The 17,045-nt window shown below is 39.4% G+C and overlaps 1 long non-coding RNA gene across 1 annotated transcript; it reads left to right on the forward strand.

Annotated features, from left to right (window-relative positions):
- The first annotated feature begins 191 nt into the window (after positions 1-191).
- Positions 192-13,103, forward strand: LOC140684774 (uncharacterized). Its single transcript, XR_012057557.1, has 3 exons — positions 192-642; positions 2,030-2,118; positions 2,346-13,103. It is a non-coding gene; the product is annotated as an uncharacterized lncRNA (long non-coding RNA).
- The last annotated feature ends 3,942 nt before the right edge of the window (positions 13,104-17,045 follow it).

Raw genomic sequence — 17,045 nt, forward strand, 5'->3', positions numbered from 1 at the left:
AGAATCCCTTCTTGAACAATTTGATAAATTAACTGTGTCAAAACATAATGTTATCCTTAATATTTAATTCCTTTGTGAAAAGCTTGAGTAACACAGTATTTATGTGTCTATGAGTAGTGAAGGCAACAGCAATTTAATAGTAACTTATTTTGTGTGTTTGTTACTTATATCTCCACAGTCATCAACTGAAATGGAGGTGATGTTCAGCTACCAGTGATAACAAAGGTAGTTGTATCACTGTGGTTAATCAATGGATGCTTTGAAAATTAAGGTCCTGAGGAAGAGTAGAGAAAAGGAAGGAAAACACCAACCCACCTTGTGTTTGGACTGGGTACTTGCTGAAAGACCTCAGCCCACTGGTAGGAGGTATAGTGAGCAGGTGGGCTGGCAGAGAGGGACAGACAGGAGGTTTGGTCTGGCATGCAGGTGTTTAACTTGTCTGCCTGCACGTTAGCTATGAAATGACAGATTTTCTGAGGGAATCACCTTGTTTAAGAAGTGACTCTTGTCCATTCCCGTAGTGAGGTCGGTGAATGAGGCTGTGGCTGTTTCCACTTCCTCTCTGCTCACCTCTTTGACACAGTCCAAAAACCCCAATCACCTTCTGCTGGATTTAGATGGGAGAGAAAACAGGCTTTGCAGGTATGGTACGGTGAGCTTGCCTTTTCTTGTATTAGAAAAAAAAGATGTAACAAAACCAGATGTCGCTGTGATGTTTAATATTGAAACTACTGTTAATGTTATATCATTCTTCAGAGAGTTCTTTTTGGTTTGATTTTGATAGACTGACAAACACTAACTGAGCTCTTTGTGCTTTTATTTGAATAATGTTTTTCTATAGCTCCTAGATGAGCTAGTACTTGATTGTAAGTATTTTGGGATTCACTGCTCTGAAAGTTTTGGGGTCAATCCAAAAGTAAAACTGCAGAAATAGCTGTAAAACATCAGCAAAGGCAGTTTGCTCCTTTCCAAGTTGTAGTAAGCCATAAAGTAAATGTAATGCACTGGTAATAGATGTCAACTGAGAATCTTCATGAATGGTGTCAGATACACATGATTAATGTGCTGTCTGCTAGAACAGAGAGTCAAATACAGACTTGTATAAGTAGGTTAAATAAGTTTGCCCCGAGCATAATATTGTCATCAGTGCACTTTTCTTCTGATGCTAAGTGTGATTGCAGCCTGACTGATCTGGGAGTGCTCTTAAAAGCAAAGTTCTCCTGTTGCATTTTTGTTTTGCGACCTGACTGCCCTGTCAAGCAATCATTTGATTCCTCTTGCAACTTTTATGTTTCCTGTACAGGATCAGATCTGTAAGAGTCTGGGCAACCTCTCTTAAAGTCAGACATAAATTTCTGACGTTGTAAAAGGGGAGTAGTTGCATGTTGATCTGACTTTGTTATCTTCAATCAAGAAATATAAATATATGCAGAGTACAATATTTTGTTCTTGCTCCACAACAAAAGCTGCATTTAATTACTTTATCTTATAAACCCTCAAAATGCTATGAAAAAGCACCAATACTGTTCTTTATGAGTGCAAGTTGTGCAGTCAGCCTCCTGAACAGTGCACTGAAAATCAAATTCCCACCATCAAAGTGCATGTGGTATGAAGAACTGTATATTGTGCTAAAGAAAACTGTGTGAAGATTCTAAGTTTGTCAACTGAATTAACATTAATTTCTGTTGGCATGACACTGTAGCAGGAGTTATATTCAGTTAACAAGTAGCTCCTAAAAATGCTGATTTTTTTAATCTTTACTCTCATGTGATACCATTGACTAAAGCCTTACACTTAATGTATCTCAAGAAATGTTGTGGAATCTCTTGACCTATTACACAGCAGTCCAGGAGTGTTAACTTATTTAACCAGGATGCATCTGACATATTTCAGCATCTGCCTTAGAACATGCACATAGCTGTAATCTAAATTTGGGGTGTGGGTTGTGTTTTAGATATCCACAGCTTATCTAATCAGGCTGCTTATATGACATGCTTAGTTACAGCCATATTACTGTTTTTCATCATAGGAGTGGTAGGTGGAAAGCTATTAAGACATGGCCTGCAAATCCAGATCAGCCACTGAAATACCATGTGAAACCTGGTTGGAGCGATAAAGGTATTACACAAACAAATTGGGAATTTTTGGGGTAGATGTATTGATTTTTGTTGAGTGGGTGAAATTTAGAAAATAATACTGTGGATCTGCACAAATGACCTCCCAAGTGAGCAGTGCTCCTCTTAGTACAGGTGCCCAGGGCCAGCACAGCAGGGGCTCAGAAGAATAAGAGGGTAGTTGTAATTGGAAAATTAAATTGTAAAATGATTGGCATCTTCTTTTCATAGCTGGCACTGCAGATTTACACCACTGAAGTTCCTCAGAAGACCTGCATGCTGGAAAATGCACAGTTCTGGGAGAAGGTAAGGAGAACCAGCTTCTCACCACAGTGCAGCGTCCCAGAGAAGTTTGCAAACGTCAATCACAGCTGGAGCCTGTACTCCCAGCCTGAGGTAACCCATCAAATTTTGCTCCTAAAGGGTCGTTTTGCTCTTAATGTGCCTCTTAATCAGTTCTTGCATTCATGCCAGAGAACAAGCTGACAGTCAATCAGCTTAACTTAAAAGAGAGGGTGCAAGCTTTGCTGTCTTCAGTCCTGTGAGGTTGTGCTGGAAGAGACAGTGTCTGCTTCACCCTTCTTCTCTGGGGTACTGCAGCTTCCTATAGATTCTAACTGAAGGCTGAGCAGCACAAATTACACATCTGATTGTGTCATTACTGGTGTTTTACTGTAGTGACTGGTCTATTGTGCAAGTCTGTGATTGCACTGTAATCAAAAATCCATATGGCTTGGGAATACAGGATAGGATAACAATCATTAGTGTAAGGTCAGCTTGAACCCTTAGGTGTTGAGTTGTCACCAAAAATATTTGGTTTCCCTTTAATATACTACACAGCAGATTGCCTTCTTATTCTAAGTGAAAAACTGATATTGAATTAGAAGACCTTGCTCTATATGAAGGAAACTCAGAATACTTAAAAGAGTGGAACATAAGGGCAGTCCTATAGAATGTGATATATGAAACAAGAGCCAAGTTAAAAAATGATTAGCTGTTTGCCAGCCAAAGAAAACACGTCTCTGTGAGACCTAACCTGCCTACTCCTCTCCTAAGGCTCATATACCACCTCATGGGAGCTCTGCAGTGGAAATGTACATTTAATTCTGATTTGTTTTACTTGGCAGTTGTATTCCTCCAACCTTACTGATTTCAGCATTCAATATTTAATGATGCATTTCAATAAAAAATACCTAAGATATTAGTCAATCAGTCCTGAAAAATAATAAAAATATCACTTCCATTTAATGACACATGGAAATATTCCCAATGATTGATTCAGAAGAAGAGTGACCAGAACTGCACATGATGCTATAGAGTATAGGTAAGTAATATTTTTACACAGTGGCAAAAATATATTTCTTATTTTGTTCTGTATTCATTCCTGATTATTCTTTCTTTGGCTTTTCTGCGTGAATTTATTCTAAGGGATGTTGAGTGATTTGGAAAGAAAAAGTTATGAAAACTGGTCAGTATTTTGGGTCTACTTTGAAAAGCATAAAAAAAATCAAACTAGGTTTACTTAGTATATTTAAAAGTAAAAATTTAGGGAACAAGTAATTTACCGAATTTCACCAGAAAATCACAGATTTGACAAGTCCTTGGACGATCTTTAGCAGAAAAATTTAGGACTGGTGTGAGGTATGTCTACACAAATCTGTGAATGTATATTTGGATAGATTTTGCCATAGCTCTTTGAAACTCTGGCCTCTGTTTTATGAAATTTGTGATTTTTTTTTCAGTTGTGAGAACAGGAGAAAATTATTTGGCATTTACCTTGCTCCTTCACATGCCAAACATCTCAAATTGAAATAATTTCTGTGTTATAGTGACACAGTCAGAGAAACTTAATGCATTTTACTCACTTGAATGTTTTCAGCATCATAATACTTTTGTGAACTAATTAAGTGTTATTAACCCCATTTTACAGCTGAAAAACACAGATAAGAGAGATGAGAAATGACATTTTCAAAAATTACCTCTAAAAACCATGAGTGTGAAAATTCAGGAGCCCCTTTTGAAAGCAGGTATCAGTCATTTTGCCAGTGTGTCCTAAGAAATTTAGCAGTTTTGGTAATGCATCTTCTGACTCTTACTTTTTAATTTTATTTGAACTTTGGCCATATTATTTCAAAATGAAAACAAATGTGTACTTTATTCATCAGCCATCAGATCCACTAAGAATAAATAACACAATACTGACTTCGCCGTGCTGGTAAGTGCTATGCTTCAGCTGTTTATTTAGTAGTGATGCTATTTATAGACAGCTCTTCATGTGATGGTGTTGCCAGTAACACAGATGTCCCTTGAATGCACTCTATTTTAAACAGAGGTGAAAGGCTAAGGAAAATATAAAAGAACCCACCTTTAATATTTCGATTTAACAATAACAAGCAGGGTGTGGCCACCCTGAAACTGCAGCTTGTCGAATGCTTGGGAGAAGGGAAGGGTGGGAAAGCTCTCTGCTCACCAGTTCCACAGTCTCGTTAGTAAAAACACATCTGACACCAGTGATTGTGGCCCGAGAGATACAGGAGAATGGGCGGTGCTTTCAGTAATTGCTGCGAATAAACAGTCTTTCTAGTACATAGAATGTAGCCATGGGATAAGCAGCTTTATGAGTGTCAATGTGGTTATATTTTAGAAGTTGTGAATGAAAACTCAAGTATTCTTGGCAGTTTAAAAAAAAAAAAATCTTTAAAATATTGTTTTTGCCCAAGGACACTGTGAGACTCTGGACATAAAGCTTATCCAGAAAGTTTCTTCTTTGTGCTCAATTTGCTGTCCTTAAGCTGAGCAGTGTGATATTTTCAAGTGTTTGAAATGAGACTTACTGGCTGCAAGTTACAGTTGCTCCTATTTATCAGTTGTTTAATAGTATATGAAATTCAGAGGAACATGGCAAGGTCAAAGACAGAAAAAATGCACATTTTACACATGGATAATCCTCCTTGGAATAACTTGCACTTTGTATTCATTTGGTTTTGAGGTGTTCTTTTGTATGTGTGTGTTCTTGTTGTTTGGGGGGAGTGTTGGGGGTTTTGTTGTGTATTTGTGGTTCAGTTTTGTTTGTTTTTAATTAGAGAGTAACAATCTGAACTTTCTGTGAACTGAAGATTTAAGGCTTAAATAATAAGTATTTACCTGAAATCAGATTAGTAGAAGCTAAGATAGTTTCATCTTAGCCCTGGAGAAAAAAAAATCACATATATTTCCAGCCAGAATAGACTTCCAGTAACCTACAGTTACCCAAAACTTGCTCTCCAACATATGAGGTCACCTGGAACAAGCGCTTGATTTTTTGAATTCTCCTTTTATTGGGATTTATTAATTTAGTTCTGATTCAAAAGGAATTAGAAATGAAGAAAAAAATATGAGTGCTGTATAGAATCACAGCTAATGTGTTCTGCTATTCCAGAAGACTCTACCAAATAACTTCCATTCTGTTTTATCTAACTATGAAGGAATTTTATTCTGAGAAAAGGGAGTATTTTTCAGAGTGTATAGCATGGTTGAGCGTCTGCCATAAAATAGACTGGTCATTCCTCCAAAAATGCTACAAGCAGGTTGTAGGAGTCTAGTATCTAGACAGATTTTGTCTGGGCTCATTCAGCACATGGAAAAAATATTTCATCTCATTTCTTCCCAAACTGACACCACAAAGCCATTTCATTTATTTTTCCTGACATGTTGTTGTGTTGTTCAATACTGAATGTAGTGTACCCTGACTTTGGAACAAGCTGGTAGGATTGAGCAAAACTCATTCCTTTTCACCGTTAGAAGGAAAAATGAGATCACAAAAGAGAAAGTTAGCTACAGAGCAGTGATTGGGCTCCCTGCACAGAAATGTCAAGCACACCTGAAGCAAATTACTCTGGTAAGGTTTGCTAGCCACATACCATGCAGCTATTTTTGTTGCTTTCTATACCTCAAAGTCTCCTACAATAAATCCTCACCTAGTGAGAATCTAGTGGGCTGTCAGCTTGAACAAATTATAATTCTGCTGATGGCACAAAATAACTGTACCTCCCCATCTGGGTCATCTTCTAACCAAAGCAGGAAAAGATCAAACCCCTTCCAGAGATAAACAGCACTAAAAAACTTGCAGGGAAACTAAATATTACAACTTTTTGCTCCTGCAATTTCCAGGTGGGTTGGGGTGGGGGAGGAAGGAAGACCTGCAGCCAGCCCAGAGAAGGCTCAGAGAGTGTTTCTGAAATGAGTGGGAAGTGCAGGGGTGTAAAACTTTACTATCTTAGACAGGAGTCAGGCTTTACTTGAAAAAGGGAGATCTCCCAGAGTTCATCATTGAACTGTGAAGGTAAAAGGAGAACAAGGTGCCTTAAAAGATGTTCAAAGGGTGCAAAGAGCTTGACTTACCACTATTCTTTTGTCTCTGTGATTCTCTTCAATTTCATACCCATGTTAGCTGCTAGGAAGAAAGAAAAATCTATTTTTACACTGATCCAATTTGCTTAACACTTTGCTCAAATTGCTGCATAAGCAGCACCTGAGAAAAAAGTAAATCAATGATGGGAAAATTCAGGAAATGCAATGATAGCAGAGGATCCTGATAAAATGAGAGCAGAAAATCTGCAAGCAGAAGCAAATCCATCAGAAATGTGGGACTACCAGAGGGTCCTCCCTCCACGAGAGTCTATTTTGAAGGAATTAGCAAATAATCTATTCTAGGTTTATAGTTCTTATTTTAGTCAAGGACTATTGCAAAGAGATCAGAGTTTTCCCAAATTTATAGCTGACAAATAAAAGGTCTTTTCATATAAATCTTATCAGAACTGAGATTTCTGCTTGCTTGCAGTGGCTCAGATAAGTGGCAGGGAATTATCGGTTTTCTCTCCTGTCTTTTATCATCTTTTGTGAACCAAGATGTCTGCAGATGCTTCAATATCTGGGCCTCAGAAATAATTTCTACAAAAAGAGTGCCAGTAAAATGTGACCACTTAAGCAGTCTTAGAAAATGTGAAGGGCAGAGGAGATGGGTGATCCCTCCTAACTGAAATCCTAATTATCATTAATCAACCATGAATTAACTGTGAGTCATAGCACATCAGGGGTGCAACCATGGGCCTCAGGACATCTGAGCTTGTTTCCTGCTTTATGGTAGATCCCAGTCTCTGAAGCTGGACAAGTAATTTAATCACTGTTGGCCATCTCCAGCAGGGGTGATCAGCTCCGACCTTTTGCCTCTGTTGCCTCTGCAGACTAAAGGCTCCCAAAATGTGGCAGTCTGTCACTACAGTGCCTAAACTCTGTACAGCCTGATTAGACAGGGGCCCCTTGCACAGTCATCTGGCAAACACCATAACACAGTTCATAAATAATCATGTTTTACAATAGCCCTTTTCTTCAGTTCCCAAGGAGAAGACGTAACACTTGGTGTTAAAGGAGCAACTCTCATCTGGTAATATTAAAAATTACCAGAATTGCTCTCTAGTCACCCAAGAAGTCAGATGAAGTTGTAAAATCCCTTTCAACAATTTGGTGTGATTTTAACCTGTCTTCAAGTCTGAGCTTGGAAATTCTTCCTTTGAAGAAAATTCCTTTGAACAACTAAGGTATGAAATTAATTTCTCAAAATGTTCATGGTCTTTCAGGGTTCCAGGTTTTGTTCTGATATTTATCAATGCCTTTGGCTTGCCAGAGCCTTTCTGGCTTGAATTAATAGTTTAAGAGGGGAGGACAAAGTCAGCTATTGCATGTACCTTTAATGCAAAGAGAGTTATTTATTTGCACTGCAAAATGACAGCAATGACTGAACTATCCGGGCACAGAGAGCTGTTTTTGTCAAATACTTATGGTATGACTGAACACATGCTCAAAGTAAGATCTTTGTTTAGTAAATACTGAATATTCCCTAGTCCTTTATATCCCGTCGTCATTTCCTCTGTACAGCTTGCAGCTGTACTTTCAAGCCAATGTACAAAAGTAATTGGTTAGGCAGAGTTCAGAAGTGTGTTTAACTATGTAATAGAGATATTTTTGATGTTTTTTCCTCTCAACAAAATTCACAGAGCTCTGTATCAAAACTACTCTTCATCCAAACTGGCCTACACCAACATCTTCTGTGTATAAAACCGTAGATTCATTCGTTATCCATTTAGTGAGTATAAATATACTGTAATGCACATATAAATCTATCACTATAAATACATATATATATACATAAATATATATTAAAAATAGGGAACTTGGCTGCCATGTAGTCAGTTTGTGGTTTTGGAAAGCCACAGGCTTTAGGGTGGAGGTAGCCATTGTATTGCATTAGCTATTTTCTCACAGTTTAAGAAGCAGCAGCTCAGAACACTTTGGTCCAGACAGTAAAACACCCAACAGGGAAGCAGTTCCTCCATGTAGACACATGTATTTCACCAGGCCTCTGAAAAGAGGTGGGTGGAAGAGGATGCTGGCTAATTCATAGGTGGTCATAGGTTCCTGTGAGTTGGGCAGGAATGGGAAAAGAGGGAAATTATGTAGGGGTGAAGCCTTGCAGGAAGGAAGATACACTGAGGAGGGTGAGGAGGACTGTTCACCCTCGGTCTTCACAGACTTGCTCCATGGCAATGACTCTGTGTGTGTTGGGTTTCAGAACAAACATGGAAACCACAATATTGCAGGGTGGTTTTGTCAGTTTTGAGTTGTGGGCAGAGCACACAGGTTTTGGATTGAAATCTTTATTTTATTTTCTGCACAATTCATATTGAAATGGGTTCCTTTCTTAGTGATTCTTTTTTCTGTTGTGTTGTTTCCCCCCTGCATGTTTTCATTCTCTGAGTTGAATGTGCCAGTGACTAATGCTGACAGAGTTAATTAATTGAATAGTAAACATCTGTGTTAGAGCTGCTGCCTCTCTCAATTCTCACTCTCTTTTTAAGCCCTGCCAGACGACTTGGGCTGTGTAGGGCTGGACAGAAGAGGAGTTTGGATGTTGTTAACAACTCTAAGTTAGGAAATATATTGAAGGTGTAAGCACCACTCAAGTATGCTGCTGAACAACACTTGCAAGGCAGCATGATTCAGCTCAGTGGCCTACAGGTGGAAGGCAAGCATTATTTTCACTGTTTTTGCCTTGTAGAATTCATATAGGCTTCAAAGTCAGGGTATGAAAAGCTGCAAATTCTGAAAATATTTAAACTCATTACTTCCCAAGAGTTGTTCTATAAATGATAACAGAAAAGTCACAGAAAAAAATAAGTAATTAAAAAAAAACTCCAAACAAACTGACCAACAACTTAGATGAGGTGGAATTCATGGTCAGTTCTCTGGAAAGGCTCCCAGGCTATACATAGCAATCCTGAATGGGTCGTGTTCAGCAGGCAGCATCCTATTTTCCATCCTTACCAACTCCAATTGTTGTGATTCATCCAGAGATGTTTTTTTTTTTTTTCCCAGTGTTGAGATAATGGAACAGCAAAATCTTCCATGAATATAAAAGTCAGAGCCTCTGACTGAAATTGAAATTATTCTTTTGAAAGAGTAGCAAAAGAAAGATGATAAATAGCATTATCACACCAAGGAAAGCAATACATTTGCAGTGTCAAGGGTATCAAACCAATGATTAGCAAATTCAGTTTCAAATTAACCTCATTATAAATTGTAACTATAAAATCCCTTTTGAAAAATTACTTCAAAACTGAACCTTACTTCAGACAAATAGCTGGAATTTGACCTTCTTGTAATAGCTTTATTTTTTCCCTTTTTACTTTAATTCATTATGATGTCACCAATAAATACAACCACCTGTGTCTTCTGCCAAAACACTTCACAAAATATTATCTGTCTTTCAGGGGAAATGGGGAGATGAGTTTTGTTTGTTTTTCTTCTTATAGTGAATTTAAAAAGAAAATAAATATTATTTAACATGTATTTTATAATTCAACAGTCAATTGTTTTAGGTGTTTCAGTGCCAATTAATTTACATCACTGATTACGTTGCAGGAATAAAACTGCTTCAGAAAGGCTCAGACCCTGGATCACAGCCCACAGCTTCTCAATCCTATCCCCTGGTGGGAATTTAAATACAGTGCTCCCCCAGGTGCTCCCGCTGGGTCAGCAGCTCTCCTGGGAGCTCTGGGGGAGTTGCACAGCTTTAGCCCTGCTCACAGACACCATCCCGGTCCAGGAAGGGAATATCTACCTATTTTCTTCAGGCAGAATACAGACTAGCAGCAGATCTGTATAGTGGTTTTTCTGCTGCAGAGTTCCCCAAGGCTGTGGCTCAGCTGGAAGTGAGGGTGGGTGAGTCAGCAGTCTGCCTCTGTCCTTAAGGTGTCCTTATTCTGTGCACTATTTAGGCAATAAAACACCATGATGTGTGGGGGTGAGCATACTGCACTTCTATTTCCAGAATAAAAAGTTGTCAGTGTAGCAAGAAGCGTGGCTCTAGCAGCACAGATTTGAAAGAGTAATTTTTTTCCCTTTTCTTAAGACTCTAGATTAAGCTCTCTCAGTATTATCTGGCTCTCTCACCTGTTCCAGCTGCACTAGCAGGATTGTATTTAGTTTTCAAGGTTCAAGGTTACCTTGAGGTTGGACTCAGACCATGGTCAAGAAATGTAAACATGTGAAAGGCATGTGAACACATTTTGGAATTGCCATACGGTGTTCTTCCTCCTTCCCATGCTTCCTAGTGAAAGCCTGCTGACATTTTTGCCTTGATTTCTCTAGGAAAGAACAGATAAACAACAAGACAAAACTGCAGTATAGTCAGGCTCAAGTTCAGATGAGCCTATATCACTCCTCTGAAAACCTTAATCAGGCCAAGCTTACGTGGGACTGGTATTTCCTGACTTATTGTTCTTGTCTGTCCTTTGTGAATCATGGAAAGAAACATATCCCAGTGCTGTCAGAGATGCATCCAGGCTGCTTTAACCTGTTTATAGTGGCTCTTGGGGATATGTCTGCGTTGCTCAGTAGAGATACCTGTTTTGGCTACAAGCAAGTTTCCTCCAGAGCCTGAACCACTACAGCTGTGCCAGTGGGGCTTTGCATCAGACTAATTGTCATGTGCTGCTACTTCTGTGTGGCCTTGTTCTGGGCTGTACAGCCCCACTGCCTGCTGCAGGAGAATGGGGGTAACTCTCAAACAGTTCTGCCTTCTGGGGCACAAAGCTTTGCTGTCTTCATACATGCTCAGGATTTCTTCTAATTTCAAACTTTTTCGTCTCTGTAAATGCTTCAGGTTATTTTTGCCTTTCATTTTGACAAACTGACAAACTCACAGAGGCAAACTCACATCCTTCCCCCAGAGAAATCAGCCCTTACTGTTGCTAGAAGTGCTGAATTATGGTCATGCGATGGGAAGAGTTGTGGCTCTTCCAATATCTTAATTTCTGATGAAAGAGACTGCCATCCAAAGGTCAGGTATGATGCAATGCTCCTGTTCTTGCTCTGGAGATTCTGTTCTGATGATCAAAAAGCCCAGAATCGTTCAGGATTGCCCTGGAAGCCCCAGTGCTAACTGGGAATGGCTGCTCTCAGTCCTTTTCTCCTTCTCTAGGTTCTGCTAGCCCAGAACCTTCCCCTTTGCACCTCACTGCTTTCCAAACAGCACCTGCTGCCCTCCAACAGTGGGTTGTATGGGCTCTGAAGAAGGCAAGAGATACATGTTTCAAATCATAATATCATAATAGAAGTATGGAATTCATAGGGCTGTTGCTTTGTACATCTCCAGGGAATTCAGAGCTGTATTGCAGTGCCCAATTTCCACAGCTGACTGGCTGATTTAAGGGACTCAGTTCCACAACCAGGTCTCCTGTGCAGCATGTGACTGGCTGGAGGGTACCCCACATATTGACTTTACTTTGAAGAATTGATCATTCACCTGCAACTTCTAAAAGCTTAAATTTAGTTTGTTATTATTTGGTTTATCTTGTCTGAAAATTCCCCTGGTAAAAACACTGTGCTTGCTTTTGTTTCCTTTCCTGCTTCCTCAGCTGCCTCCAGTCCATTTGAGCTGTACCTCTTGCCACCCTGGTTCATGTGAGTAAGTGGTAACCCAGAATCACCTAAATCAAGGTTAAAATTTCTATTGAGGTTTCTATTTCTAAATTCTAGCCACATTTTCCAAGGTAAAGCTCATCTATTTCTTTTCCTTCATTCTTACCCTTGCTTCTTTTTTCACACTTTCAGGCACAGCTCTATGAAAGCTGGTTTCAGTGTTGATGTAAAACTTTAACAGTTGGCATTTGGTCTTACTCCCACTCAACATTTCTTTATTTCTTTAGCTGTGATCCTACAACTGTGTGTGGGCTTGTGTTAGAAACCGGATCACTGAAATGGTACAACATTTATCAAGGCAGGGAGGGAGGAAGGGAGGAAGAACAAACTTCTTAAATTGACTTCACCAAGGTCTCTTAGAGGATTCACCTTCCTTCTCTTCCTGCATGGCTTTCTCTCCCTCCTTCTCTATCTTTGCCCACCTGAGCAGTCCCACCTGCCACTTGTAGATCACATTGCTTGCAATCAGCTCCTCACAGCCTGTGTTTACAGAAGTTAACAAAGTTAACATCATGTTAACAAAGTTTTCGTCTTTGTCTTGTGCACCTTTTCACCAATACAGAGAAAAGTGTACTTGTACTACTGAGGCACACAGCACACAGAAAATAAAACCAAAAACAAGCAGCACATCAGGTTAAACCAATTGCAGTTCTGTATTGCAAGGAGGATGTGTTAATGGGGCTTTTCAGACAAGTCTGTTTGCCTCTGAGTGCTCTTGGGGGATCCTGGGTGGTATAATGATAGAATTTTCACATGACCAGAATTTCATTACATCATTTGTTAGCATATGGAATGCCACAAGGGAGTTCTACTTTATTTAACATAGTAACAATGAACAGCTGGCTGCATTACAGTCCTCTGTGTCAGAGAGGATACAGTCAAAATATATTAGTCTAGTTTAAAACATTCAAATTACTTTTTTGTAGGCTGGCCAGTATGCCCCATGAGTGAGCAAAAACAAAGAAAAGACAACTCAATACTGGAAATAAAATGTCAAACATAATGAGAGCCTGAGGTCCAAGCAGAAGAAATGTTGCTGTGAAAGGTGTTAGAGGGATTTAACCTATTTAAGGGACATGGATTTTAAAGGTATCTAGTTTCCAGGACTGCTCTGTTGTCTACCAGGACTTTTAAGCCAAGATTTATACATGATACAATGTTGATATCACTATTCTGATAAAATTATGATTTTACTTGCCTGAAAATTCCAGTGCTAAAATGTCAGCTATTAGCTCCTTTTGTAGCTCTGTGAGTGTAGCAGGGACATTTGATCATTCCCAGCTACTGGCATTGCCTTGTTTGCTGGGGTTGTTCTGAAGCACCTCTGCTCCCTTCCCCTGCAGCCACGTCAGACAGCATCACTGCTGCTGCAGTGAGGGCACTAGACAGCTCTGACAATTTTGACATGTATTCTATAGAGAATTCTAGAACCTTCTGCACATTAGCACTGTGTGATGTGTCCCAAAATTGGCATGTGCAGTTGCAGCCCCTGTAATGGCTAACAGACTGTGAGCTGCTTCTTTCTCTGGGCAGCCTTTATCAAGTTTCCTAGTTTTTCCAAGTCTCAGCTCACCAACTAGAGAATTAGGATTGAGCATTCATTTTCTCATGTCTTTTAATTGATGTGATATTCCATAGAAAAACAGAAATACTCCGCACAAACTCCTGTTCATGTAGGATTTTTAGTGAAGTTTACTCGAGTACATACAGTATTATACAAGTTAATAATAGGAAGAAAGATGTCACTTCTTGACAGTTTGTGGTATTACCCACAGACCTTTTCAGAGCGCTCTGCAAATGTAGTTTTACGGGCTGAAAAGGACATTGTGTTCCCACAGCTGCTATAAAAGATCTTTTTGTAGTATTAAAACATGGGATTGACAGGAAGCTTCCTCTCATGATTGGCTTGATGTTTTGTTGTTTTAAGTATGCATGCTTATACCTTGACATTGTTATTTTTCTAATAGTCAGTATAATAACACTGCCATTAGCTTTTCTTGCCATTAGGCACAGTCAGACATATTCAGCATGTCCAGTCTGACAGGAGCTGGTGGCTCTGGGCACTGGTGTTTGCATTGCTTTTTCCCCAGCTCACCTGCCATTCTGCTTTCGAGGCAGATGGCCAGAACAAAGAAAGGGTTTCCAGATTTGGCTTTACAAACTGCTGAATGAACAACCACTTGAGGTTTTAGTACACAACTAAATGTAACTTAGTCATACTTAAATGGCCAGATGAAAGGGGATTCAAAATTGGGAAGGGAAAGAAAGAAGAGCAAAATGCAGCAATAGTCTTGAGGTATCAGCCTCAAAGGAGGTTTTCAACAAGACATTCATGTTTAAGGTTGAACAATTGGATAAAGGACTGAATGATATGTTATAGATTTTTTTTTCCTTCAGAAACACTTTTCTGATCTGTCCAAGGCATTGAGAGGGAAATGTTTTCCTCAGCCCCAAAGTGAAATGAACCAGAATTCATCTTTATAGTACCTCTGAAACAAATAGAAAGAGAATGACATTGTCTCACATCTTACAGTCACTGATGAGGAAAGTGAGGACTGAAGGTGGTCAGTGTGGGTGAAATTTGCTGCTGGGGTACATAAGTGACAAATGCACTTTTGGAAATGGACTGGAAAACATAAAATGCAAAGGCTCTGCCAGTCTGCAGCAAGAAAATTACATTCCAGCCTTTCAAGCAAGAGATGTTGAAACACAAAGCTGCTGCTCTTAAACACAGCTCCTTGCGCAGAGGTGTTAAATCAGTTTATTTACCTAACAGAAACATGACTAGAATCTGTGAGGAGGAAGGTGCCTGCCTCCTGCAGCATCCCAGCTGAGGAGACAGGCAGCAGGACATGCAGGCAGTGCTGGTTAAGGGGGGAATGAAAACAGTAACTTGACTCAGTCTTACGATGGGAATAAGTGAATTAAAATAAGAGATGTAGAATTTCATGTTGATTTGAACATTTCAAATCACAGAGAGGACACAAATGTAATAAAAATTTTATTGTCTTCAGAAGAATGGGAGATTTATTATGGTTTTTGTGTGACAGAAAATGCTGTAATTAAGACTGCACTATAAAAACAAGTGTGACAGAGCTATTTTTAAGCTTCTCAAACTCTTTGACAAATTCTCCTTTTAAGCTTTCTTGCTTCCCCCAACAGTGGAAAAAAATCATATGATGTGACAAAAAATCATAATTGCAAGCCCTTACAAAGCTTGTTTTAAAAAAAAAAAGTAGAAAATGAAATAAAATATATATTCTGATTCCACTTTGCATCATTTAACAAAAATGAGTTTAGAAGCACCACAGCAGGGCTCGATGGGGAAAAGTAGCTCCCATATAGTATTTTTCTATGCCTATATTTTTAGAGAAAGAATAGCTTGACACAGTTGTTGCCTAAAAATATGCATCCTCAATATTTCAGCACTGAAGAACTAACATTTATTGCTTGGTATTCCCCTTTTTGCAATTTAGCATTGCCCCTATAATAAGCTTTGATGTATCATATCACTTTAAAATGTCACTCTTCACTATTTGGTCAATGCATGTTTTGCTATATAGGGATGAAACTAAGCAAGGCTTAATTGAAGATAAAGTTTATCTATCTGCATTATTTTTGTAAATGATCCCAGGTAAGCTCTCCTACCTGCTGGGAGGATACTCAGTAGTTAGAGTTGTAGTGCTAAATAGCCTGCAAGTAACACATTTTATAAACATTTTATAAACCAGAGTGTATTTAGCCTCTGTGTTTTCATTATAGCTATTTTCCAGACACCAAAAGCTGAATTTGTTTTTTGAGAGAGACTCCACAAGTATAAACTAGAGCTTAACTTTTTATTATTTGTAAATGTTACATGTTTTATTGCGGGAGAGCTGTATCAAAACTTTACACAGGACATTGAATTCAGTGCTGGTAAGGGAAAATGATCCATCCTCCCTATGTAGAAAGCATTACATCATGAAGGAATGGAAACAAAGAGCTCTGAGGGACTGGGATAGGCAAACTTCCCTCCACTCACAGGAAATGGGTGAAGCCTTTCTTGAAATTATTATTCAGACATTTTGTGCTGTGAAGGAAATGTCTCCTGATAGCACAAGCTATTGGTTTCCTGTTGTGAACTAACAGTTTTGGCATAACCAAGAATGGACAGGAAGGGCAAATGATTGGGGGTCATTGGAAGAACTTATTTTAATGAAAAGACCAGACCAAGTAAGTGGGAAGAAATTTGGCCTGAAAAAAATCCATGAGGGGGAAGGGGAAAAAAAAGGGCTCAGATGCTGATTTCTACAGTGGAATTAAATATTAATAACACACAAAAAAATGTCCCCCATGGAATGTTCACAGGGTTAACAGGGAGAACTCTGTTGTTGGGCAGGAAGTATTGCAGGGGGAGAAAGCCCTTTGTGTCCTACCTAATCAAGAACCTAATTCAACAAATATATATCCGGCTTCTACACTGAGGAAAGCAATTTTTGGAAGGTTTCACAGATGTGGAATTGCTTGGGTTTGTTTTTTTTTTTTTTTTTTACAAGTAAGACTTTATAACAGAGTCACTTTCAAGTGTTCTTTTTCAAGCAGGGTGTATAAATAGCAGTGCCAGCAGGTCCCTGCACTGCCTGAGTGCTGGGCCAGCTGAGTGTGAGCCTTCCAGGCAAAGGGAACACAGGCAAAGGCTCACACATGTCCCTTCCCAGCCTGCTGTGACAGAGAAGAGAGGAGGAGGCTTTCCTGGTCCCTCCTGAGGTCTTTGGGGATCAGTGCCACCTCCACAGCCTTGCTGAGGCCATGCTAGGACTGCCCTTCCAGGTGTGCTGTTGGCTCTTCTCTGGAGGGGACACTGCAGAACTGATCACAGCTCCAGAGTCTCCTGCTGGAACATCATCACCCCAGCTCTCCTCTGGAGGGGACAGT

Source organism: Taeniopygia guttata, chromosome 10 (assembly GCF_048771995.1).
Source record: "Taeniopygia guttata chromosome 10, bTaeGut7.mat, whole genome shotgun sequence".
In the NCBI taxonomy this organism is placed as follows: domain Eukaryota; kingdom Metazoa; phylum Chordata; class Aves; order Passeriformes; family Estrildidae; genus Taeniopygia; species Taeniopygia guttata.